This window comes from Notamacropus eugenii, chromosome 5 (assembly GCF_028372415.1).
Source record: "Notamacropus eugenii isolate mMacEug1 chromosome 5, mMacEug1.pri_v2, whole genome shotgun sequence".
Classification (NCBI taxonomy): domain Eukaryota; kingdom Metazoa; phylum Chordata; class Mammalia; order Diprotodontia; family Macropodidae; genus Notamacropus; species Notamacropus eugenii.
Window position 1 is genome coordinate 143,604,943 of NC_092876.1, and position 21,978 is coordinate 143,626,920.

General features: G+C 39.3%; 1 long non-coding RNA gene across 1 annotated transcript in view; it reads left to right on the forward strand.

Annotated features, from left to right (window-relative positions):
• Nucleotides 1–17,753, forward strand: part of LOC140508924 (uncharacterized) — a 40,523-nt gene extending 22,770 nt beyond the window's left edge. The window contains exon 4 of the long non-coding RNA XR_011968533.1: nt 17,246–17,753. This is a non-coding gene — a long non-coding RNA (uncharacterized lncRNA). The remainder of the gene's footprint in view (nt 1–17,245) is intronic.
• The last annotated feature ends 4,225 nt before the right edge of the window (nt 17,754–21,978 follow it).

The window sequence follows — 21,978 nt, forward strand, 5'->3', positions numbered from 1 at the left end:
TTTTGATTCAAAGACTTTTGACAATTTCTATACAGCGTCCAACATCTGAGTGAAAACTGAAAAATCCAGCTGTTCTCAAGTACCTGAATATTTATTCGCATATGAATTCAATGTTTTAGGTTTCATCTAGATGCTAAACTTGGGATATATATAGTTATGTGAGAAGCCTTGGTTCTGGAATAAGTCTCAGACCCTTAATGGTTATGTTACTATGAATAAGTCAGCTAATCTCTGTTGCCTCGGTTTCCTCATCTTTAAAATTTTGTTGTTTAGTTGTTTTCCAGTTATGTCAAACTCTCCATGACCCCATTTAGGGTTTTCTTGGCAAAGATACTGGAGAAGTTTTCCGTTTCCAGCTCATTGTTACAGATGAGAAAAATGAGCAAATAGGGTTAAGTGACTTGCCCAAAGTCACACAACTAATAAGTATCTGAGATTTCAACTCAGAAAGATGAGTCTTCCTAACTCCCTGAATGACACTCTATTCATTGAATCACCTAGCTGCCCCCATCTTTAAAACAGGAAAAATAATAGTACCTATCTCCCAGGATTGTTATGAGGATCAAATGATATAATATTTGGGTTTGGAGGGGGGAGTTATCTGGCAGATTTTTATTTTTTTGAGTTCATTCTTACCTATGAAGAGTTGAGAAATAAAGTGATAAGACCCTTGTCCATTATAGGCTCTATCATGCCCTTTAAAAAAAATCCCCCCACCCCCCAATTACATGTAAAAACAATTTTTAACATTTGTTTTTTTTTTTAAGTCTTGAGTTTCAAATTCTATCCCTCCCTCACTTCTCTGTTCCCTACCTGAGACAATAAGCAATCTGATATGGGTTAGTTGGTTGGTTGTTGTCCTTCATTCTTGAAGAGGACCAAAATGACATCACCATGATAAAGTGAAATTTCAGTGTGTCTGACTGTGGCTGATCAAACTTGGAATGATCTACCACAGGTTGGGCACAGATAGTCCGTGTGAATATTTGGGGTGGTTATTCCAAATTTGTACATCCTATGTTTACTTTGTACTGTCTCAATTCTGCTTTGCTCAGAGCACAGTATCCTTTCTGATGTGGGCACGCCATGCTGAGCAGACCTGTGCCAGTGTCTCCCATGTTGCATAGTCAAATCCAAAGTTCTTGAGAGAGACCTTAAGAGTGTGCCTGTATCACTTCTTCTGACCACAACGTGATCGCCTACCCCATGCAAGCTCTCCATAAAATAGTCTTTTTGACAAGCATACATTTTGCATTCAAACAACGTGGCCAGCCAATCGGAGTTGTGCTCTCTGAAGCATAGTTTGAATACTTGGTAGTTCAGTTCGAGCAATGACTTCAGTGTCTGGTACCTTATCCTGCCAGGTGATCCTCAGACTCTTCCCAAGACAGTTCAAATGGAAGCAATTCAGTTTCCTGGCATAGTGCTGGTAGACTATCCATGTTTCACAAGCATATAACAACGAGGTCAGCACAATGGCTCTGTAGACCTTCAGTTTGGTAGTCAGTCTAATACCTCTTCTCTCTCAAACTTTCCTTCAGTCTCCCAAACATTGAGCTAGCTCTGGCAATGCATGCATCAACCTCATTGTCAATGTGTACATCCCTGGAAAGTACACTAGCAAGGTAAGTAAAGTTAGCCACAGCATTCTAAACTTCTCCATTTGTTATAACTGATGGTTCCATGTATGGATGATGTGGTGGTGGCTGATGGAGGACCTGTGCTTTCTTGCTGTTAATTATTAGGCCAAAATTAGCATAAGAAACAGAGAACTGATCCATACTTTGTTTCATCTCAGTTTCACATTGAATGCACAATCATCTGCAAACAGAAAATCATGTACCAGCACTCCCTCCACTTTGGTCTTGGCTTGTAGTCTTTTCAAATTGAAGAACTTACCATCAGTACAGTAATTAACCTTGAATCCATGTTCATCCTCACTGAAAGCATTTGACAACATGGCTAAAAACATCATGCTAAAAAGCATGAGAGCAATCATACAGCTCTGTTTCACTCCATTGGTGACTGGGAAGGCACGAGAGCATTATCTGCTATCCAGAACCTGGGTAAACATGCCATCATGAAACTGATGTACAATATTGATGAACTTCTCTGGGCAACCAGATTTTGACATAATTTTCCATAAGCCCTCACAACTAACAGTGTCTAAGGCCTTGGTCAGATCTACAAACATTGTGCACAGACCTCTGTTCTGCTCCTGGCATTTCTCCTGGAGTTGTTGGGCAGCAAACACCATATTGACTGTTCTTCAGCCCTTTCTGAAGCTACACTGGCTCTCGGGTATATGACCATCTTCCAGGTGAATGATCAGTCTATTAAGGAGGACTCTAGCAAGAATTTTGCCATCAATGACCAAGAGAGAGATCCCATTGTGATTGTTGCAGGACAATATATTCCCTTTACCTTTATAGAGATGGATAATGGAGACATCCTTGAACTCCTGGGGGATAACTTCCTCTTGCCATATAACCTTGAAAACTTCAGTGAGTTTTTGTATAAGCAATGGTCCCCTTACCTTGTAAATCTCAGCTGGAATAGAATCAGCACCAGGTGCTTTGCCATATGAAAGGAGCCTAATGACACTCAAAACCTCTTCTTCAGTTGGAAGTTTAACTAAGGAGGGATTGACTTCAACTTGAGGTAAATGGTCAGTGATCTCAGCATTGATTGATGATGGTCTGTTGGAACACTATGGAGGTGTTCAGCCCATCCATTATCACTAATCAATGTAGCTCCACCAGCACTGAGTAACTGTGATGCACCATAGGTTTTTGGTCCATAAATAGCTTTCAGGGAATCATACGCAATCATATAAAATATTTCTGTATTAGTCATTTTTATGCAGAAGGAAGGAAGGAAGGGCAAAATAATGTGCTTCTCTCTGTATTCAGACATCAGTTCTTTCTCTGGAAGTGGAAAGCATTTTTCTTCAGCCTTTTGGAACTGTCTTAGATCATTGTGTTGCTGAGAAGAGCCAGATCATTCACGGTTCCTCATCATACAGTCCTGTGTACAATATTCTCTTGGTTCTGCTCACCTCACTTTGTATCAGTTGTTTCATGTCTTTCCAGGGTTTCTTGAAATTATCCTGCTTGTCATTTCCTGTAGAACAATACATTTCTTTACAATCACATGCGACGACTTCAGCCATTTTCCATTGGATGGACATCCCTTCAATTTGCACTTCTCAGCTACCATAAAAAAAGGGCTGCTATAGATATTTTTGTACAAATGGGTCCTTTCCCACCCCCACTCCTCTTTTTATCCCCTTGACCTCATTGGAATAGCCAATGATAGCCGTGATATTGCTGGATGAAAGGATATAAACAATTTTATAGTCCTTTGGGCATAGTTCCAAATTGCTCTCCAGAATGGTTAGATCAGTTCACAACTCCAACAGAGCATTAGTATCCAAATTTTCCCACATGCCCTCCAACATTTATCATTTTCCTTTTTTGTTATATCAGCCAATCTGATAGATATGGGGTGGTACCTCAGAGTAGTTTTAATTTGCATTTCTCTAAACATAGTGACTTAGAGCATTTTTTTATATAACTACAAATAGCTTTGATTTCTTAGTGTGAAAACAGCCAGTTCATATTCCTTGACCATTTAAAATGATAGAATATTTATAAAGCACTTAACATAGTGCCTGGCACATAGTAGACACTTGATAAAATACTTGCTCTCTTCTCATTCTCTTGTGAATACGCATAAAATATATTTTATTTGTGTTCTATAAAAATAATTGGAGTGGCATAATTGTAGTCAACATCAAAACAATGGCAAGAGCCATAGTAGGAAGGATTTATGTGATGAATGTAGACCACAAGGAAGCTGACTTTGTCCTATACAGTATCTTAAGAAAGTTCTGCTGTATTCAGTCAAGATGCACAGATAATAAAAGGGTGGTGATTGGCTATCTGTGTAGAATAAAACATAATAAAACTTTTCTGTTTAAACTTTGGTTTTGTTGTTGAATGGCTTAAATTAAGAAGAAAAGAGAAGAGCCTTGGCCCTTTAAAAATCATTCACAAGGACAGAGTAACCCTGCGTGAGTGAATTAAGAGTAATGGAGAGATAAAAATGGTGTTTTGTCTTAGACTACATAAGGGGGATGTAATGCTCAGATTTTGCAGCAAGGATGTTTGGAAAAGGTAAATCAAATTCTCTTCTAAATGGCAGGTAAATTTAAGTCTAGAAATTGGATGAGTCATCTTAAAAAAGGCCTAAACTGCCCGTTAGGTCGAAGAAACATAAGGCAATATTTATAGAAGTGCAAATAGTTAAGTTAGTGGCAAGGTGAATCATTGTACTTAGTGGTGATTTTTTTTTAACATTTGTTTTGAGATTCTTTGCAACTGTTAAGTGCAATGAATGAATTTTTGTTACTTCAGTAAACAAATATACTTATGTGCATACTACACATACATATATTTGCATACATATATAATGCACATATTTTGAGATACTTGTCTTTAACTACTGGAAAGGCTATCATGTGGAAGGGATGACAGTCTTTTGGCCTCAGAAGGTAGAACTAAGAATAATAGGTAGATATTTCAAAGAGGTAAATGGAGATAGAATAAAGGGATGAAATATGGAAAAACTTCCTAAAATTTCGAGTTACTCAAATGTAGAATGGGATGCCTTGGAAGGTAATGAATTTTCCCCTCATGAAAGACCCTACCACATCATTTTCATGGTTCATACTCTGAGTTTGCAGCCCCTCACATCCCCAGACCTTTTTTCAGACACATTGTTTTCAGGACTTCTCCATGTTATGTATGTTAATTTAGCTTTTTAAAAGACTTTACACGGGTCCCTATTGAATTTCATTTTATTAGATTCAGCCCAGCATTTTAGAATGCCAAGATTTTTTTGGATTCTGACACTGTCATCTAGTGTGTTAGCTACCCTTCTCAGTTTTGTATCATATTCAAATTTTATAAGCATGCCAACTATGCTTTTATCCAAGTCACTGATAAAAACATTAAACTGATAAACCATCCAGAGCCAAACACAGATCATGAGGAAACACCACTAGAAGCCTCTGGCTACCCTGACATTGAGGTATTAATATATATTCTTTAAGTCTGGCTATTCAATTAATTCCAAATACATTTCCTTATTTTTTTTTTGTTGATGTCAATTTTAGTACAAGGATTTTTTTTTTCTTTCATTAAATAACCACATTCTTTGTTTCTGCATCTTATTATTTACAGTAACTTTTAAATATTTTTATTAGACCTGACTGCATTTTATTTCTAGTGAATCTAAGCCTTTCCTTTGAAAAACACAAGGACAGGGGATTAAAAGGAATCTGGTTCTTTTTTTCTTTTTTTTCAGTTTATCCTGCTTAACTCAGCAGACTTTTTCCTACTTTTCAGACCGTTGTTTCTTATCACCTTTAACAAAGATTTTGTTCACCTTTGTATCTTTTTGAATTCTAAAATTTTATCTATACTTTATCCCTTTTTTGCTCTGTGTTAATATAAAGAGTCAATGGTCACTTTTCTAAGTCAGTCCCGAAGCTTGTTCCTGAGTTTACTTCTAGACCACTGGAGTTGAACTGTCCTGCAAGTTCACACCATTGGCACCTGTAACATTAATGGGACATAAGATCTTCCCCCACCCATTAAGAGGCCTCATGTGGAGCCTATTAAGGTAAGCTTGCTTAGGGGAGGCTTGAACACCTTTAGGTACTAAGTTGATTAGGCACTGAGTCAAGAAGGTTGTGATGCCTTCTGGCTCTGAAGTATATATATATTTTGAGTTGGTATTTTGCTTTGGGGGTGTTGCTCACCAGAAAGACTTATGATTCCCTGGTCAAGACTGAGTGGCCATATGTTCAGAGCTCCCTGACAGCTCAGATGTAAAGGGATTCAGGGAAGTATGCTTTGATTCAGGCAGTAGATCCCTGTCTGATGGTCTTTATTTCTCTGCTTATATTTTCTCTGAAGTTCAGGTTGCTGACTTTTCCCCTGAATGTAATCAAAAAAGATTGTTGACCCTTTCATAGTAAAGCAGATCTAAGAGCCTGTGCTAGCAGCTATCCTAGGTATGCCAGGGTGCTTGCTGTTACAGCAGCACACACTAATTTCACCTGAATCATCATTTACCCCAGGGCTACAGAGAAGCTAAATTATCATTTCTATTTTCTCCTAGTTGCGATGCTTCTTAAATTATTTTTTATTCTGATTTTAACAAACACCATATAAGAATGAGCACGTGCATATCAATAATAGAACAGAAAAAGAAGATTGAACGTGAAACTGTGGGTCTCTATTATAAAGTACTTTATTTTCTTTTCAGTTATATAATAAACACAACAACGCTGTCCTACCTACCTGGATTTCTTCTGTTCTCTTTGGGGAATTTTAAAAAATACTTTAATGACTATTTCTTTTCTTTTTTTTCCTTCTGATAGTTGTATCTCTAAACCTTTTTTCTTCCTCCTCACCACCTATATTTTTTCAATGGAAAAAACAAAACGAAAATGAAGAAAAATTAAAAACAAAATTCTTCTAACAAATATGAATCATCAAGTAAAACAAATCTCCACGTTAGAGGTGTCTGAAAATATATGTGACATTTTGCATCTTTGAGTAGCACACCTCATTATTAGTCCTCTGTAATAAAGGCTTGTTGTTACATTGATCAGAGTTCCTAAATCTTTCAAAGATGTTTGATTTTATAATGTTATTATATAATTTGTCCCCTTGGTTCTGCTCACTTCATTCTGTATCAATTCATGCAAGTCCTTCCCAGGTTTCTCTGAAACTAATCTTTTCATCATTTATTACAATTCGGATACCATAATTTGCTCAACCATTCCCTCATATGTGCATGCACCTCCATAGTTTCCAGGCTCCTGCTATAACAGCTTACTATACATATATTTGTGTACGTAAAGATTGCTGTCCTCTTTCTTTAACATCTGTGGAACATCAACGCTTCCATTTAATTGTATCATCATCTTTTCTATAACCCTTCATCTTTTCCACAGGAACTGCATGAATATTTTTCTCGATGGACCAGAGGCATGCATAACAGTTCTGCAAATGTCCTGTTATAGTTTATAAAATGATTTAATAAAATCTAGGTTAATTGTGTCTATAGCATTCTCTGATTGTGCCAGTTTAATAGCCTAGTCAAAGAAGGAAAGAAAGGTAGCTTGGGTTGACCTCTTCTTGATGAAACCATGCTGGCTCTTTGTAATCCTACTTTTCTTTTCTACATGCTCACTATATCACTTTAATACTCTGTTTTATAATTTTTCCAGGAATCAAAAGACAAACTCACTGGCCTATCCTTTGCAGTAGACTGTTCTGGTCCTTTTTTGAAATTTAGAACATTTTTTTCCATCCCCACTGCCATGGGACCTCTCAACCACCATTATCTTTCAGATGTCACGATGACGTGGCAATTACATCTGTAAGGCTGGATTTTTGCTTTCTGGGGTTTTTTTCTTCTGTTTTCTTTTTTAAAATTCTTTTTCATCTAAGGATGTAGTTCATTTCACCAAGTGCCTTGAATTCATCAGTGGCTGCATTGGGTTGAAAATCAAACCTATGAAGCAGCTAGGTGGTACAGTGGATAGAATACTAGACCTGGAGTTAGGAAAACCTAAGTTCAAATTGACCTCAGGAACTTACTAGCTGTATACTCTGGGCAAATCACTTAATCTCTATCTGCCTCCATTTCCTCATATGTAAAATGAAGATAATAATACCACCTACCCCCCAGGGTTGTTGTGAAGACTGCACACATTAAAGCACATTATAAATACTAGCCATCCACCATGAGAGTTGATGAGATTGTAGAGAGTGAGTGTACACAACTAAGGGAGTCTTGACATAATGTTGGGGGACACTCATAATTTGAAAACTGAAGATCTAACAAAGAAGACAGAGAAGAAAAGGTTAACAGGAGGACCAGGAGTGTTATGGAAGCCAAGGGGGAAAAGTGTCCAGCAAGAGGGAATTATTGTCAAGAGCCATTGAGAAATCATTGACTTAGGTTTGGGCTTGGGCTTAAAAATGTGGTAGAAGGATGGGAAATGGGGTAGCAGTATGTTCAGAAAGACCTAGAAGAAAACAAAGAACCAAAGCTGTTTCTGCTTGTCTGTTATTTGTTAATATATTTGATTCTACCCTGTTAAGACCTAAAGGTTTTATGTTATATTTTACTCTTTATTTTTATGCTTATTTGACTATTTCTTTTTGTTGAAAGTTATTAAGTTTATTTTTTTTAAATTTAACAGATAATAGGCAGTTTTTAAGGTAGTAATTTCTGTAGTCTTGTGGGGACAAGAAACCAAATGATAGAGGGTTAAGAAGTGTGTAGGTGGTAGAGAGATGGAAATAACTAGCATAGATGCCTCTTTTTCGGATTTTAGCAATGAAAGGAAGAAAGGGTGTGGGATGATAGATTGAGAAAACAAAATGAAGACTTTTCAAGGACAGAGGAGATCTGAACATGTTTGTAGGCAGTGGAAAAAGAGCTAATAAATAGGAAGAGTTTGAAGGAAAGGGAAAGATGGATGGGAATAATTAGTAAGGTGAGATCTCAGAGGAAATTGGAAGAGATAGGATTTGAGGCAGCTACGTGAAACAGTGGGTAGATTGCTTGACCTGGAGTGAGGATAACCTGAGTTCAAAGCCTCTCTGATACTTGCTAGCTGTGTGACCTCAGATAAAGCATTCAACCTCTGACTTCATCAGTTTTTCCATCTGTAAAATAGAGATAATGTCACCTACCTCAAAGGATTTTCATATGGATCAAAGGAGTTAACATATCTAAAATGCTTTGCCAATCTTACTAAAATGTTCACTCCTATTGTTATCAGGGTACAGGTATTGTTGACCTTAGCAATAAGGAAAGCCCCTTCATGTTTGATATTAGAAGATAGAAGAAGTTTTAGATGGACTTTTGGATGTAGAACTGGGAGCTGAAAATGTTTTCGTAATGCAATTGAGAGGGAATGAGGATGTTTGAATACTGAGAGTTCAAGGAGAGATAATATTTAGAACAGCCTCTGCAGCAGATGTAAAAAAGGAATCAGTGAGGGAAAGAATGAAAGGAGGGCTGTACAGCAGCAGAGGCCCAGCTGAGATTAGATAACATGATTTTGTAGGAGACCCAAAGAATACAGTTGGTATAGCAGCTTGGGAATAGGGGTGGAGAAGGCTGATGAGAGTACCTCAGCTGTATTGGCAAGACAAGGAGAACAAGGGATTAAGGGATTTAAGGGTAGGGGGAGTGCATATTGAACTGGTTAAGGAGAAGTTCAAGACACTGAAAAAAATGAGGCCCAAACCAGGGTAATGGATTTGGGAAAACATGGAGAGACTGAAGGACTGAACATCATCATGAACAGTTTTTGTTTGTTTGGGGGCTTTTTGGGGGGGGAGTTTTTTTTGTTGTTGTTGTTTTTACTATATAAATTATTTATTTTTCAGTTCTTAACATTCACTTCCACAAGAATTTGAAATCAAACTTTTCTTCCCATGTCTCCCCACCCCCCATCCCAGGACAGCATGCACCCCATCCACCCTTTCCTCCAGTCTGTCCTCCCTTCTATTATCCACCCTTCTTCCATCCCCTTTGCCCTCTATTTTCCTGTAGGGTAAAATAGATTTCTAAACTCCATTGCCTGTGTAGCTTAATTTTCAGTTGCATGCTAAAACAATTTTTAACATTCATTCTTAAAGCTTTGAGTTCCATATTCTCTCCTTGCCTCCCCACTGACTCTCATTGAGAAAACAAGCAATTTAATATAGGTCATACATGTGTAACAATGCAAAGCACTTCTATAATAGTTATGTTGTAAAAGATTAACCACATTTTCCTCTGTCTTATCCTGGCCTTCATTTATTCCATTCTCTCCCTTGACCTGTCCTCCCACAATAGTGTTTGCCTCTGATTATCCCTTTCCCCAATTTACTGTCCCTTCTATTATCTTACCTCTCCTATCCCCTTCCCCCTTGCCTTCAGGCAGGGTAAAATAGATTTCCATGTCCAGTTGAGTGTGTATTATTCCCTCCTTAAGCCACTCCCAGGACAGTAAGGCTCAATTATTTCCTTTCATCTCCCCCCTCTTCCCCTCCATTGTAAAAGCTCTTTCTTCCCTCTTTTATGTGAGATGATTTCCTACATTCTACTTCTCCCTTTCTCTTACTCCTAGTAAGAGAAACATTCCATTCTAGTAATATTCCATTCAACGCTAAATTTGATTTTTTTAGGTATTCTCCCTTCATATTCAGCTCACCCTGTGCCCTCTATGTATATATCTATATCTATACACATATGTATCATATATGTATATATACATATATATGCACACATATGCCCATGTACAATACATACCTTCACATGTATAATATATACATACATACATACCCATACACACCTACACATAAATATATTCCCTCTAACTACCCTAATACTGAAAAAGGTCTCATGAGTTACAAATAGCATCTTTCCATGTAGGAATGTAAATAGCTCAACTTTAATGAGTTTCTTAAGGCTTCTCTTTCCTGTTTACCTTTGCATGTTTCTCTTGATTCCTGTGTTTGAAAGTCAATTTTTTTATTCAGCCCTGTTCTTTTCAACAAGAATGCTTGGAAGTCCTCTATTTCATTGAAATTCCATTTTTTCCCCTGAAGTATTATATTCAATTTTTCTGGCTAGGTGATTCTTGGTTTTAATCCTATCTTCTTTGACCTCTAGAATATCATATTGCAAACCCTTTGATCCCTTAGTGTAGAGGCTGCTAAATCCTGTGTTATCTTGATTGTATTTCCACAGTACGTGAATTGTTTCTTTCTGGCTGCTTGTAACATTTTCTCCTTGACCTGGGAACTTTCCTTTTGGGACCCCTTTCAGGAGGTGATCAGTGAATTCTTTCCATTTCTATTTTACCCTCTAGGTCTAGAATATCACGGCAGTTTTCCTTGATAATTTCTTGGAAGATGATGTTTAGGCTCTTTTCTTATCATGGTTTTCAGATAGACCAATAATTTTTAAATTATCTCTCCTGAATCTATTTTCCAGGTCAGTTGCTTTTCCAGTGAGTTATTTCACATTGTCTTCTATTTTTTCATTCTTTTGGTTTTATTTTGTAGTTTTTGGTTTCTCATAACATCATTCACTTCCATCTGCTCCATTCTAATTTTTTAAGAACTATTTTCTTCAGCTTTTGAACCTCCTTTTCCATTTGGCTAATTCTGCTTTTTAAAATTTTCTTCTCTTCTTTGACTTTTTGGACCTCTTTTGCCATTTGGGTTAGTCTATTTTTAAAAGTGCTGTCTTCAGCATTTTTGGGGTCTCCTTTAGCAAGCTGTTGACTTGCTTTTCATGATTTTCTTACTTGATTTTCAAAATCCTTTTTGAGCTCTTCCATGGCCTGAAACCATTGCATATTTCTTCTAGAGGTTTTGGATGTAGAACCTTGGGCTGAAAATCTCTTTCACTCTGTTGTTTTGTGACTTCTGCTGCTCTAGAATTTATTTAGAGTCATTTTTTACAGGTATTTTTTGGGCTATGGGGAGAGAGCTATAGCACATCCATCCTTCAACTCTACCATCTTGGCCCATCATGAACAGTTCCAAGAGAAGTGAGGCAGAGGAAAAGATGGAAGAACAATATATTACCATCCAAGAGGGGAATTTGTATCCAATGCCATGAAAGTTGCACAGTTAGGAGTGTATCTCTAAGCTTGCTGACTGATGATGGAAAGAGAGAAGCTACAACCAGAACTGGAAAGTGTGGTAAAGGATATGGTATATTCTAGGAGCATCTAGGTTTCCATGAACCCCTAAAACTACAAAACATACAAAGAGGAAGAGGTGAAGGAGGACAGAAAACATAGGCTGGGGGTGGGGGGGATTGTAGGACTGAGTAATGTTAGGACAAAAGCACTAGAAAAGGTATAGGGGAAATGAGACCCTTACCTCATGCAATGGCAATTCTGTATCACAGGCATAGGGGGATCAGAAGGTGGGAAGTCCTAAAGAGGAATAGGAGTGGCAATAGCATTTGGCAGCTGTTGCAGTTGGATATGCTATTTGGTGAAAGAGATCCCTAATTCAAGAAAGTATATGAAAGATACAGGTACTTCATTCTTCTGTCCCCCTCTGTCATAATCCTTGATATTAAGGATCTTGCCCCATCTCATATCAATGTAATTAGAACCACTTGAATATTGAAATATTCTCATAGCCTTCAAGGCGGAGGGGGAGGGAATGCACATTTATATAGCACCTACTATGTGCCAGACTGTGCACAAATAGTATCTCATTTGATCCTTACAATAACCCTGTCAGATAAGTGCTGTTATTGTTCTCATTTTACAATGGAAGAAAACATCAGTGAAGTGACTTGCCCAGGAGCCTCAGGGTTCCATCTGTTGTGCTACCTAGTTGTTTTAGAGATTTTCAGGAGCAAGCATCACAGCTGAAATCTGTTAGGGCATACTTCATTGGTATATGGATCAAAACTCTCTCTTGCTAAGACCAGAGATGGGCAGGAATGAGGGAGTGATGTTTTGGAAAATTTTAATATATGATTCTATCAAAATTATATGGAACTAAGACACCAAGGGACAATGCCAATAAACCTAATCTCAGACTTGCAAGCTTCAGTTTCACCACTGACTCACTTGGCGGGAAAGTTCAATTAGGTCACAGAGAACAGCCTCCCTAAGGGAGCTCCTCCTTACTGATCCCTGCCATTGTAATAATCAGAAAAGAAAAAGCTGTCTTCCTGTCCTGAGAGGGTTCCCACTATCTCCTCAAGTTTCTAGAGGAAACACACCTTAACCCAGGATTTAGAGTAGAATCTGCCATGCTGTGTTCATGTTTTGGCAGAGTTCTTAGGGAAATAAATACACCATCCCTGGAGTCACTCACAGGCACTGTTGGAATAAATTGCCATGGAAAGTTTATGCTTCAGTGTCAGTAGAAGAGAATGTACTTTATGGGTCTAGCACAGAGGCTAGAGGCATCCCCTCAGCTGAGTCTCCAAGTCTGGCAAATTATATTAGTTACCGTTGTATAACCTAGCCATGGAAGTCTGACCTCTCTTCTGGGAACTGAAGGTTCTATTCTCACATTCGTTGGTTCATCAACCCCACCCCAGCTTCTACGGGAACAAATATATTCCTGGCTCTAGTTTAGGGTTTTCCCCAAAGGGGGAAAAATAAAAGGTGCTCAATGTACATACATGAATTGAATATGACAGATAATTTATTCCTACCCAAAATAAGTCATGATAAGCATGAGAGAGTCAAGCAAAAGGACCAGAATAGAATTCAGTAGCTCAATTATTATCACTAGCACAGTCAGCTGGGAGGCCAATATTGAAGCTTTATACAACAGTTCCTGCAAGGTTGGTAATTAGCCAATTAGCATTGCACTCTACACTAGGCATTGTCCTGATCAAATAACTCACCTTGACTATTCTAATGACCTTTGTCTCCAGTTAATTCCTATTGCCACTGAAACCACAGACCTGCTGAAAGAGAGAGGGGCCATCGTAAAACCCCAGAGTCCCCAGTTCACATGACCAGTGGCCTCCATTGCCATTATCCTGGGGTAGAGAAAGAGTGTCCTCCACCCTTCACTGAAATCATATCTTGCTACCTGGTGTATAGAAACCAATAAGCATCTCCAGCCAGTCCTATTACCAAATGGGAACCTAATATCATCAACTCTGGGCTCAGCAACCTATTAGGAGACTCTCAGTGAATGTGTCATACATGATTGAAAGTCAGGCCTTCAGAGCTCCCACATGGTCCACTGAAAGCAGGCAGGGACTATCCTATTCATGCTTTGAGAAGTCCCCATAACATGGGCTTGTAGGGGGCAAAGGAAGGAACAACAATTACTTTATCAGCTTTGATGATGGCAGCAAAAATGTTTTTTAACTATCAAAATGGCACATGTGTTTGAAGGGTTTCTTTCAATGTTATGAACATAAAGGTTACCCCCTTAACTATTTCAAAAACCAAACTATGTTGGAAAGTGAATACTAATTGTAGGTGCCTGAATTACTTGCTTCTGCGGACAGGCTACCTGATTGCATTTTCTAAATTACCCAATATCTTATTGGAGATCATTTGAGAAGGTAAAGCCTTTAATGCTTCTTTGGATCAGAAAATATTATCCATGTGGACATTCTGTCCAGTGGTACAGATTAAATCCCATTCAAGCTTTCATATATCATGTGACATCCATAAACCACCTATTAAACCCTATGTCAGGTATCCATACGTTGTGCTGGGGCCCTTCCTCTAGAAATTTTAGAACTTTATGGTTTCCAGAAGAGCATTCAGGCTACTCCTCTATCATCCCTTACTCTTGCTACATGACAGGTCCTGAAATAATAGAATATTAGAGTCATTGAGACACAAAACAGAGACACACAATGGGAGGTGGTATACATGCTGGATACAGTGGTACATAAGCTCTGCCACTCATTAATGTTTCCATGTCATTCAGTAGTGGGATTTGGCCTGCAAATGACTACTATACTTCCAATCTGGATGAGACAGGAAGACCCATTCAAGACAGAAACAGAGACAAAGATAAATACAGAGGGACAAAGAGATAGAGGCAGAGAGAAACAGAAACAGAGAGAAAGATAGAGAAATGTAGTATTCATCATGGAGCATGCATGAACAGAATTGTTGTGCATGGTACCAGAAAAGACAAAGACTGGAAAATAAGACGTCTCTGGTCAGCAAGGGTTTGCAAAAATGTAGAGAGACATATGCTCTCTCTCTCTCTCTCTCTCTCTCTCTGTCTCTCTGTCTCTCTCTGTCTCTCTGTCTCTGTCTCTCTCTGTCTCTCTGTCTCTCTCTCTCTCTGTCTCTCTCTCTCTCTCTGTCTCTCTGTCTCTGTCTCTCTCTGTCTCTCTGTCTCTGTCTCTCTCTGTCTCTCTGTCTCTGTCTCTGTCTCTGTCTCTGTCTCTCTCTCTCTCTCTCTCTCTCTCTCTCTCTCTCTCTCTCTCTCCATACCCCACCCCCAGTTCTGACTATGAACCATGAACTCCAGGCTCCTTCAGCACTAACTTTGTAGGGTGTTTTGCCAGACAGGTGATGGGTTTACATTACTCTCATTATATTGCTGTGCCAATGTGAAAGATGAAAGAGAACTTTTTCTATTAGGCAAACCTTAACCCTGTGACCATAGTTCTTTCATCAGGTGAGCCAAATGGTCTTTTTCCAAATTCCTGTCTGCTAGCACTGTCCTGTGCCCAATGATCAGCAGAGTTTCTTGAAAGCACCAGCCTTCCAGTGCTCTTCCCACCTATTCACTAGCTTTAGTTTAGGCATTTCTTGACCACCAAATTCCCCCCCCACCCCAAATAAATAGTAGTTGCTTTGGAGGGCAGGGGGTGGGGGGTGGGGGTGGGAAACTGCTGACTTTGCTGTTTGAAGTGACCCAAGGGTTTCACCCTAGACCTAGACCCAGTCTCTCCCGTCTAAGTCATGCATAAAATACATTAGTGTAAAATTCCATTAACAGAGAGAGAGGAAGTATAGACACCACTTTTCTGACTGCATTCAAAGCTTGGTGAGGAGAAATAACCCTTTTAAGATTTCTGTGGAGCCTGTTAGTCTGGAAGTCTCCCTGAGTTGTAAGTTAACTCTACTTGAGACTGGAGAATTCAGGAACTACCTATTACCATGGCCCTGAGATCCAACTAGAAAGTACTTGCAGGACTGAAGAGGCGAGGGAGTGGAGAGGAACAAGGAAGAGATCCTGATTCTACTCCTTTATGAAAGAGGAAGAATGATTTCTCAGAAAAAAAAGGAGTTTGGGGTGGGGTTATCTCCAAGGACAAGGTTTAGAAGAGAGCACTGAGTCAGCCAAAATAAAGAGAATAAAGTCTGGTTCTCGGTAGCACCATTAGGATTCATATCTTTTCTTCTGCATTCCCATGTTGCTTAGTAGTGAAACCCTTAAAAATAGTTTTTAAAAAGTTAAAATAGTAACAGCTCATAATTATATAATGCTTTAAGGCTTGCAAAGTACTTTGTATACATTGCTCCCCTCAACCCTCGCAACCACCCTGTCTGTTCAGGAGATGCTAATAGCACCCCCATTTTACAGATAAAGAATATAAGGTTCAAAGGAATTAGGTGGATTACTCAGTTAAGTCTCTGAGCTAGAATCTGAACCCAGGCCTTCTGAAGTTGAAGTTCATCACTTTACCTACTATAGGATTTTGCTTCACAAAGAAAAAGTATACATTATTTCCTGAGAACAGGGCAAGGGAGAAAAGGAGATGAATTTCATTCTCTCATTCTCCTTCACTCTCTGCCTGAGGGTTCAGGCCACCAAGGCGGGTGGGAATCCAGTTCAGAGAAGAGAGATAATGGCAAGGAGAAACCAGAAGAGGAGGCCCAAGAGCCAAATCCTGGGTTTTGCTGGTGGAAAGGATGAGGTCAGGGCATGGAGTAGCCTTTGGCATCTTGCCTCCTTTCCAGAACTCTTCCCCTATTCACTTTCAAAGGAGCTGTGATGAACTGGTAAGCCTACCTGGGTCAAAAATTACCATAGAGCCGGAAGTTGGAATGAGGAAACTTGCTTTCATCAGGTAATTTAACACAATTTTATTTGGGTTAAATGGTTTGCTTGTGACAGCACTAGAACACCCAATGGGCATCTGTGTTTTTCTACTGAGAATTATCCAGTTAGTTGGAAAATTGACCTAACCCATGTTACCAGTAAATGTGATTACTACAATCAAAATAGTCATTTAATTTACTGGAGTGTTCTGCGTGTCCTCCTGTATCCAGAAGTATTGCACCCAGCTCTGAGGAAATGATGTTAATGTGTATTTATTGCATTCCCAATGAATGTATAATATGTCTGTTGGGCTTCCCTTGGGCACTGAAAAAGCCATGAAAAGTATTAGGCCAAGTTCTGAAACCACAAACACTAATAGGAGGCCTCCCACGTGCTGCTACTCGCTAACACATGGTGAATAGTTATCTCCTATCTTGTGTCCAAGATTCTCTATTGCTTCCATGAGTCTGTCAAGCACAGGCTATTAATTCCTTTTCGTGATGACTGATTAAAGCTGGCCCATTGAAAAGTGAAAACAGCAGACATATTAACTGACTATATTTTGTACATCATGCCAAGTAGCTTGTTTGACTGATTTTTTTCATCCATTCAGGTAACTTGATTAATTATTTTGGCATTTATAGACACACCTGAGACTCAACACTGTAGTGGAGCTACTGGGAATTGAAGAGACTTGTTTGCATTCCAACTATATCTACACAACTCCATGAAGGGATCTTGGACACTATCTTGGACCAATTCTAGAAAGCTAATTATTAATTTTCAATGTGAGCATTTGCACCTCAAGAATGGGCAAACACTGCATATCAGGGTTTGATTTATTATTTTGTTGGTGGTCTAGACTTAAGAAAGTGATGCAGTAAATATAAACAATGAAGACTAACCTTAAAAGTGTGTGCTGAATTTGTTTTTGGAGAGTTGGTTGTTAAACATTACCAGCACAACCCTGCTTCTGTGGAACATCACATACAAACATTTTGGTTTGTCCTATCCAGGGGATGTAGATAGAAAACCTTGATTAGCGGTGGGATTTTTCATCTTTTCGACCAATTATTTTAGTACTAGGAAGACTAGTTTTTGTAGGAAAAGAATAAAATCCAGTCTCCTGCTCCACATCATGGATACCATGTTTACCAGAGGGTCAGAACCCCCTACCTGAGGAAAGAGGTAGCCTTCTGGAGGTAAGTAAAAGCAATATTGAACAACAATCATTGAGAGGCATGGTTTAGAATAGTACATGAACTCACTTGGGCTTTTCTTCAGTATTATTCTACAAAAGGAGTTTTAATCTAGACTTGTAGTTTTTGAACTGGGACATTAAGTCTTTCTTGTGCCATCTGAAGTCTTTTGAACTAGGGAGCAAGAAATAGCCATGACAGAAATGAGATCGTCATAAAACTCCATGATAAGGTATTATTGTTATTAATTATTTTAATTAGGACATGGAGACAGACAACTTTGGGTTCTCAATGGGTTACAAGCTTTGTTGAATTCTACCAAGATCAATAGCCTTTATGTATATGGGTTTAGTCAAAGTTGATAACCAATGTGTTTCAAGAAAGTGTGTTCATAGAGGTTTGGTCATCAGCTGATAAATATTGTTGGCTATACCAACCTATCCCAACTTCTACTAAGGGAAGAAGATATTGTAATGTCTGTCAATAGAGTGATTTAACCATAAATATATTATTATGAATCATAAGAACAAATATTTTGGTCCGGAAAGATCCTCAGAGGCCGTCTAGCCCAACCCTTTTGTTTTCTATATGGCAAACAGAGACTCAGAGATGTCAAGGATCTTGTTCAAGGTCATTCATATAGTAAGAACCAAACCACTGGATTTGAATGCAAGTCTTCTGACTCCAAATTCAGCACTCTTCCCAGTGAATAATACTGCCCTTCAGTGAAGCCTTTGACCAACAGATCCCTGCCTCTCTCTTTAGTGGATATATAGTCACAGTAAGCAAAGGACACTTCACAGAGGCAATGAGGTTATTGATATGTTAATGAGGTGTTCAGCTATAAAGATGCCTCTGTCTTTTGCAGCTCTTCACTTCCTGTGATTAAATCCTGAACTTTTTGGGCTAGGGGCTTGGGAAAGAAACTCATAGTAGAAAAGAAAGCCAATGACAGATTCAAGAGAGAATTCATGGCAATTGGTCTTTGAGAACCAAGCTACAGACCGGCTGGCCTTAGGAGCCTAGCTGAGCAAGCTGCCTAACTGAGAAGGTAGGCCTATGAGAGGTTGGGTGAGGACCCCATTAGAGAGAAATGACACTGGGTCCTGAAGTACCAGAGGCAGGAGTTGCTTTGGCCATATATGCTCCCAACATGTGTACCTCACTCCCACTGTACTCTCAGTTTATGCCCATTCTTCCTATAGATGTTGTATTTGTGGGACAGTACTGATACTTAAGGTCCATATGGAATGGGGATGTTGTGTAACTACTCTTTTTTACCTTGCCATTTTTAGTAAATGACTATGCTTTGTGCTAATTATATCTACTAGCTCACTGTTATATTGAAGTGCATTGGTGGGGGCTCAGGGGCTATAGTTTTAGGAGGCCTGATCAAACAGACAACCCTTAAACCTGAAGGTAGCAGCTGCTGTCTGGGCACCCAACCAGTAAGTATGAATTCAATTTTAGGAGATAGTCCAGAGGGTGTGTTACACAAGCATTATCATCATTAATACTTTTGATGAATTTCCCAAACCTAACATAAAAATCAGTGAGAAGAGTTGTGATCTAGGCCCCTACTGTTGAAGTTTAGGGGTACTAGAACCCCAAAATAACAACAGGTGGGTCCTGCCTTAATGAATTCGACCCAAGTCTTCTTTAAGTCAAAGACAAGAACACTAATAGAGAGTGGGCGTGATTCTAAAAATCCTCTATATTGGCCAGACTCTTAAGGAATCTGAGCCCTTAATGAAGGGAAGATGGATCTTCTATACAGAAGACTCTGGGAACAGGGAAGGGGTCTAGATGGAATTAAGGAAGTGGTGGTCTAGGACGGGTCCAGATGCAGACAATGAAAGGGCAGTTAATTAATTGCGAAGGGCTGATTTCTGCAGGAGAATGCCAGGGACTTGCGCCACATGAGAAAGTCCAAGGGCTTTTCCTTTATGGGATCCAGATCCCAAGACAAGGTCTTTTCCTTTTGGAAGTTCAGATCCCACCCGCATCACTACCATATATCACCATCCATGTGGTAAAGGTATGAAGAGAAGCAAATAAAACCTGTAGAGAACCTCAAAGCCCTCAACAAGCTGCCGGGATCAGATCTCCATAGGCATACAAATTTCATATTTTTTCTTCATAGAGAACAGACTCTTTGGGAATCATGATTTCACCCCTCAGCTTCATATCTCTACTCAAGGTAACAACTGCTTCCCTGAGGGGCAGCATGAAGTAGTGAGTTAACCCTGGACTAGGTGTCAGAAAGAACTAGATTTGAATTTTACTTCAAATACTTTACTAGCTGTGTGACCCTGGCAAGTAATATAATCACTCTAGGCCTCAGTTTCCTCATTTGTAAAAGAAGTGGTTGATTCTGTGACTTCCAAGGGCCCTACCAGCTATAAGGCTATGATCCTATGATGCCGCCTTACTTTGAGGAAATCCAGTTTCCACACATTTTCTTTTCTCTTTGGGTTATCTGCTTTATATTCCTCTGCTAAGTGATTGGTACATGCCTGGACCCTGACACTGGATTATCTGTGATCAATGAGAATTAAGGCAATTTTAAAAAGTAGCAGCATATAATAACTCCCCATGGATGTGGGGAGCATCACCATGAAAACCCAGGCCTATGAGCAGAAGAAGACTCAGCTGGAGCAGATTTTGGATAGAAAATATTACTCTGCAGAACCAGGTGGAGACTCTGAGTGAGAGAAAATTATGACCCCAGTCCAGCCTGGTCACCTTTCCTGAGAGAGTTACAGACAGAGCTATGGAAAACAACAGTCTTATAGCTCTGATTCAGGTGTAGTTCAAACCTTGGCCTTGCGGTTTTACTGCAACGTGACATTTGTAATCAGGTCAGCTACCTGCAATAGTGACTGGACAAGGTTATTTCTGAGAGTAGTCAACCCCCTGCTGACCACCCTTCGGTGGCCAATTTATAGACTTGTAAGGAGCTTTGGAGAACCCACTTTCGCAGACTCTCCATTGCTGGATTGTCTACTATGATAGACATGAAGCAGCTCAAGTGATAGAGGATGTCAGCTCCTACCTTGCATATCAGCTTCCTGAGGCTGCTGGGAGGAAAGCACTTTTTAAACCTAAAAGCACTGTGTCTGTCAATCAAACATCCATCTGCAGACATTTATTATGTGCTTCCTAGGTGTCAGGCCCTGTGATAAGCAATAGGGATACAAAGAAAGGCAAAAACAATCTGTCTTCAACAAGCGTAACGGGGGAGACAGTAAATAAATATAAGATACACAGAGTCGCTCTGGAGTGGAAGGCAGTAGCAGTAGGCTAACAGAGAAAGACTTCCTAAAGAGGACTGGAGTTGAATTAAGTCTTGAGAGAAGCCAGGAATTCTGGGAGTTAGAGGTGAAGAAGGAGTAAGGAACAGCAATTAAACCAGTCTGGATGGATCACAGAGTGCATAATAATAATTTTATGTATACACATATATGTATATGTAACCTATATATATACACATACATATATATACAAACATATATATACATACACATATATACATATATATATACATATACATATATAGAGAGAGAGTACTGGGCCTGGGGTCAAGAAGACCTGAGTTCCAATCCAACTTCAGACACTTCCTTCATGACCCTGGGCAATCACTTCACCTGTTTACCTCAGTTTCCTCATCTGTAAAATGAACTGGAGAAGGAAATGGCCAACCACTCCACTATCTTTGACAAGAAAACCCAAATGGGGTCACAGAAAGTCGGACATGACTGAAACAACTGAACGGCAAAAAGATCTCGAAATAGAAAACTATCTGACTCCTTCGACTAATCTCAACCCTCTAACAACTCTGGTCAACAATTCAGCTGGAGCTTCTCACTGACCAACGAAAAGCAGTGTCTCTAAACTTGGGCAGACGGTGAATCGTGGTGGCACTGGTCAATGTCACAAGAAGGGGATGAGTTCTCCCTTGCTCTGGCATTCCTCCACAACTAAGCAAGTGTCGTGACTGATCCAGTGAGACATTTTTTGCATCCATCAAGTTATCTGAGCACAACTTTTCAGAGCACGGGTCCCAGGTTGGCTCTTATTTTTGGACTGCCATTTTCACTGCCTTGCTAGTCAAAATAAATATTATTGCTACATCCATTCCCTAATCTACTCATAGGGAAAATGAACTTTAGAGACTT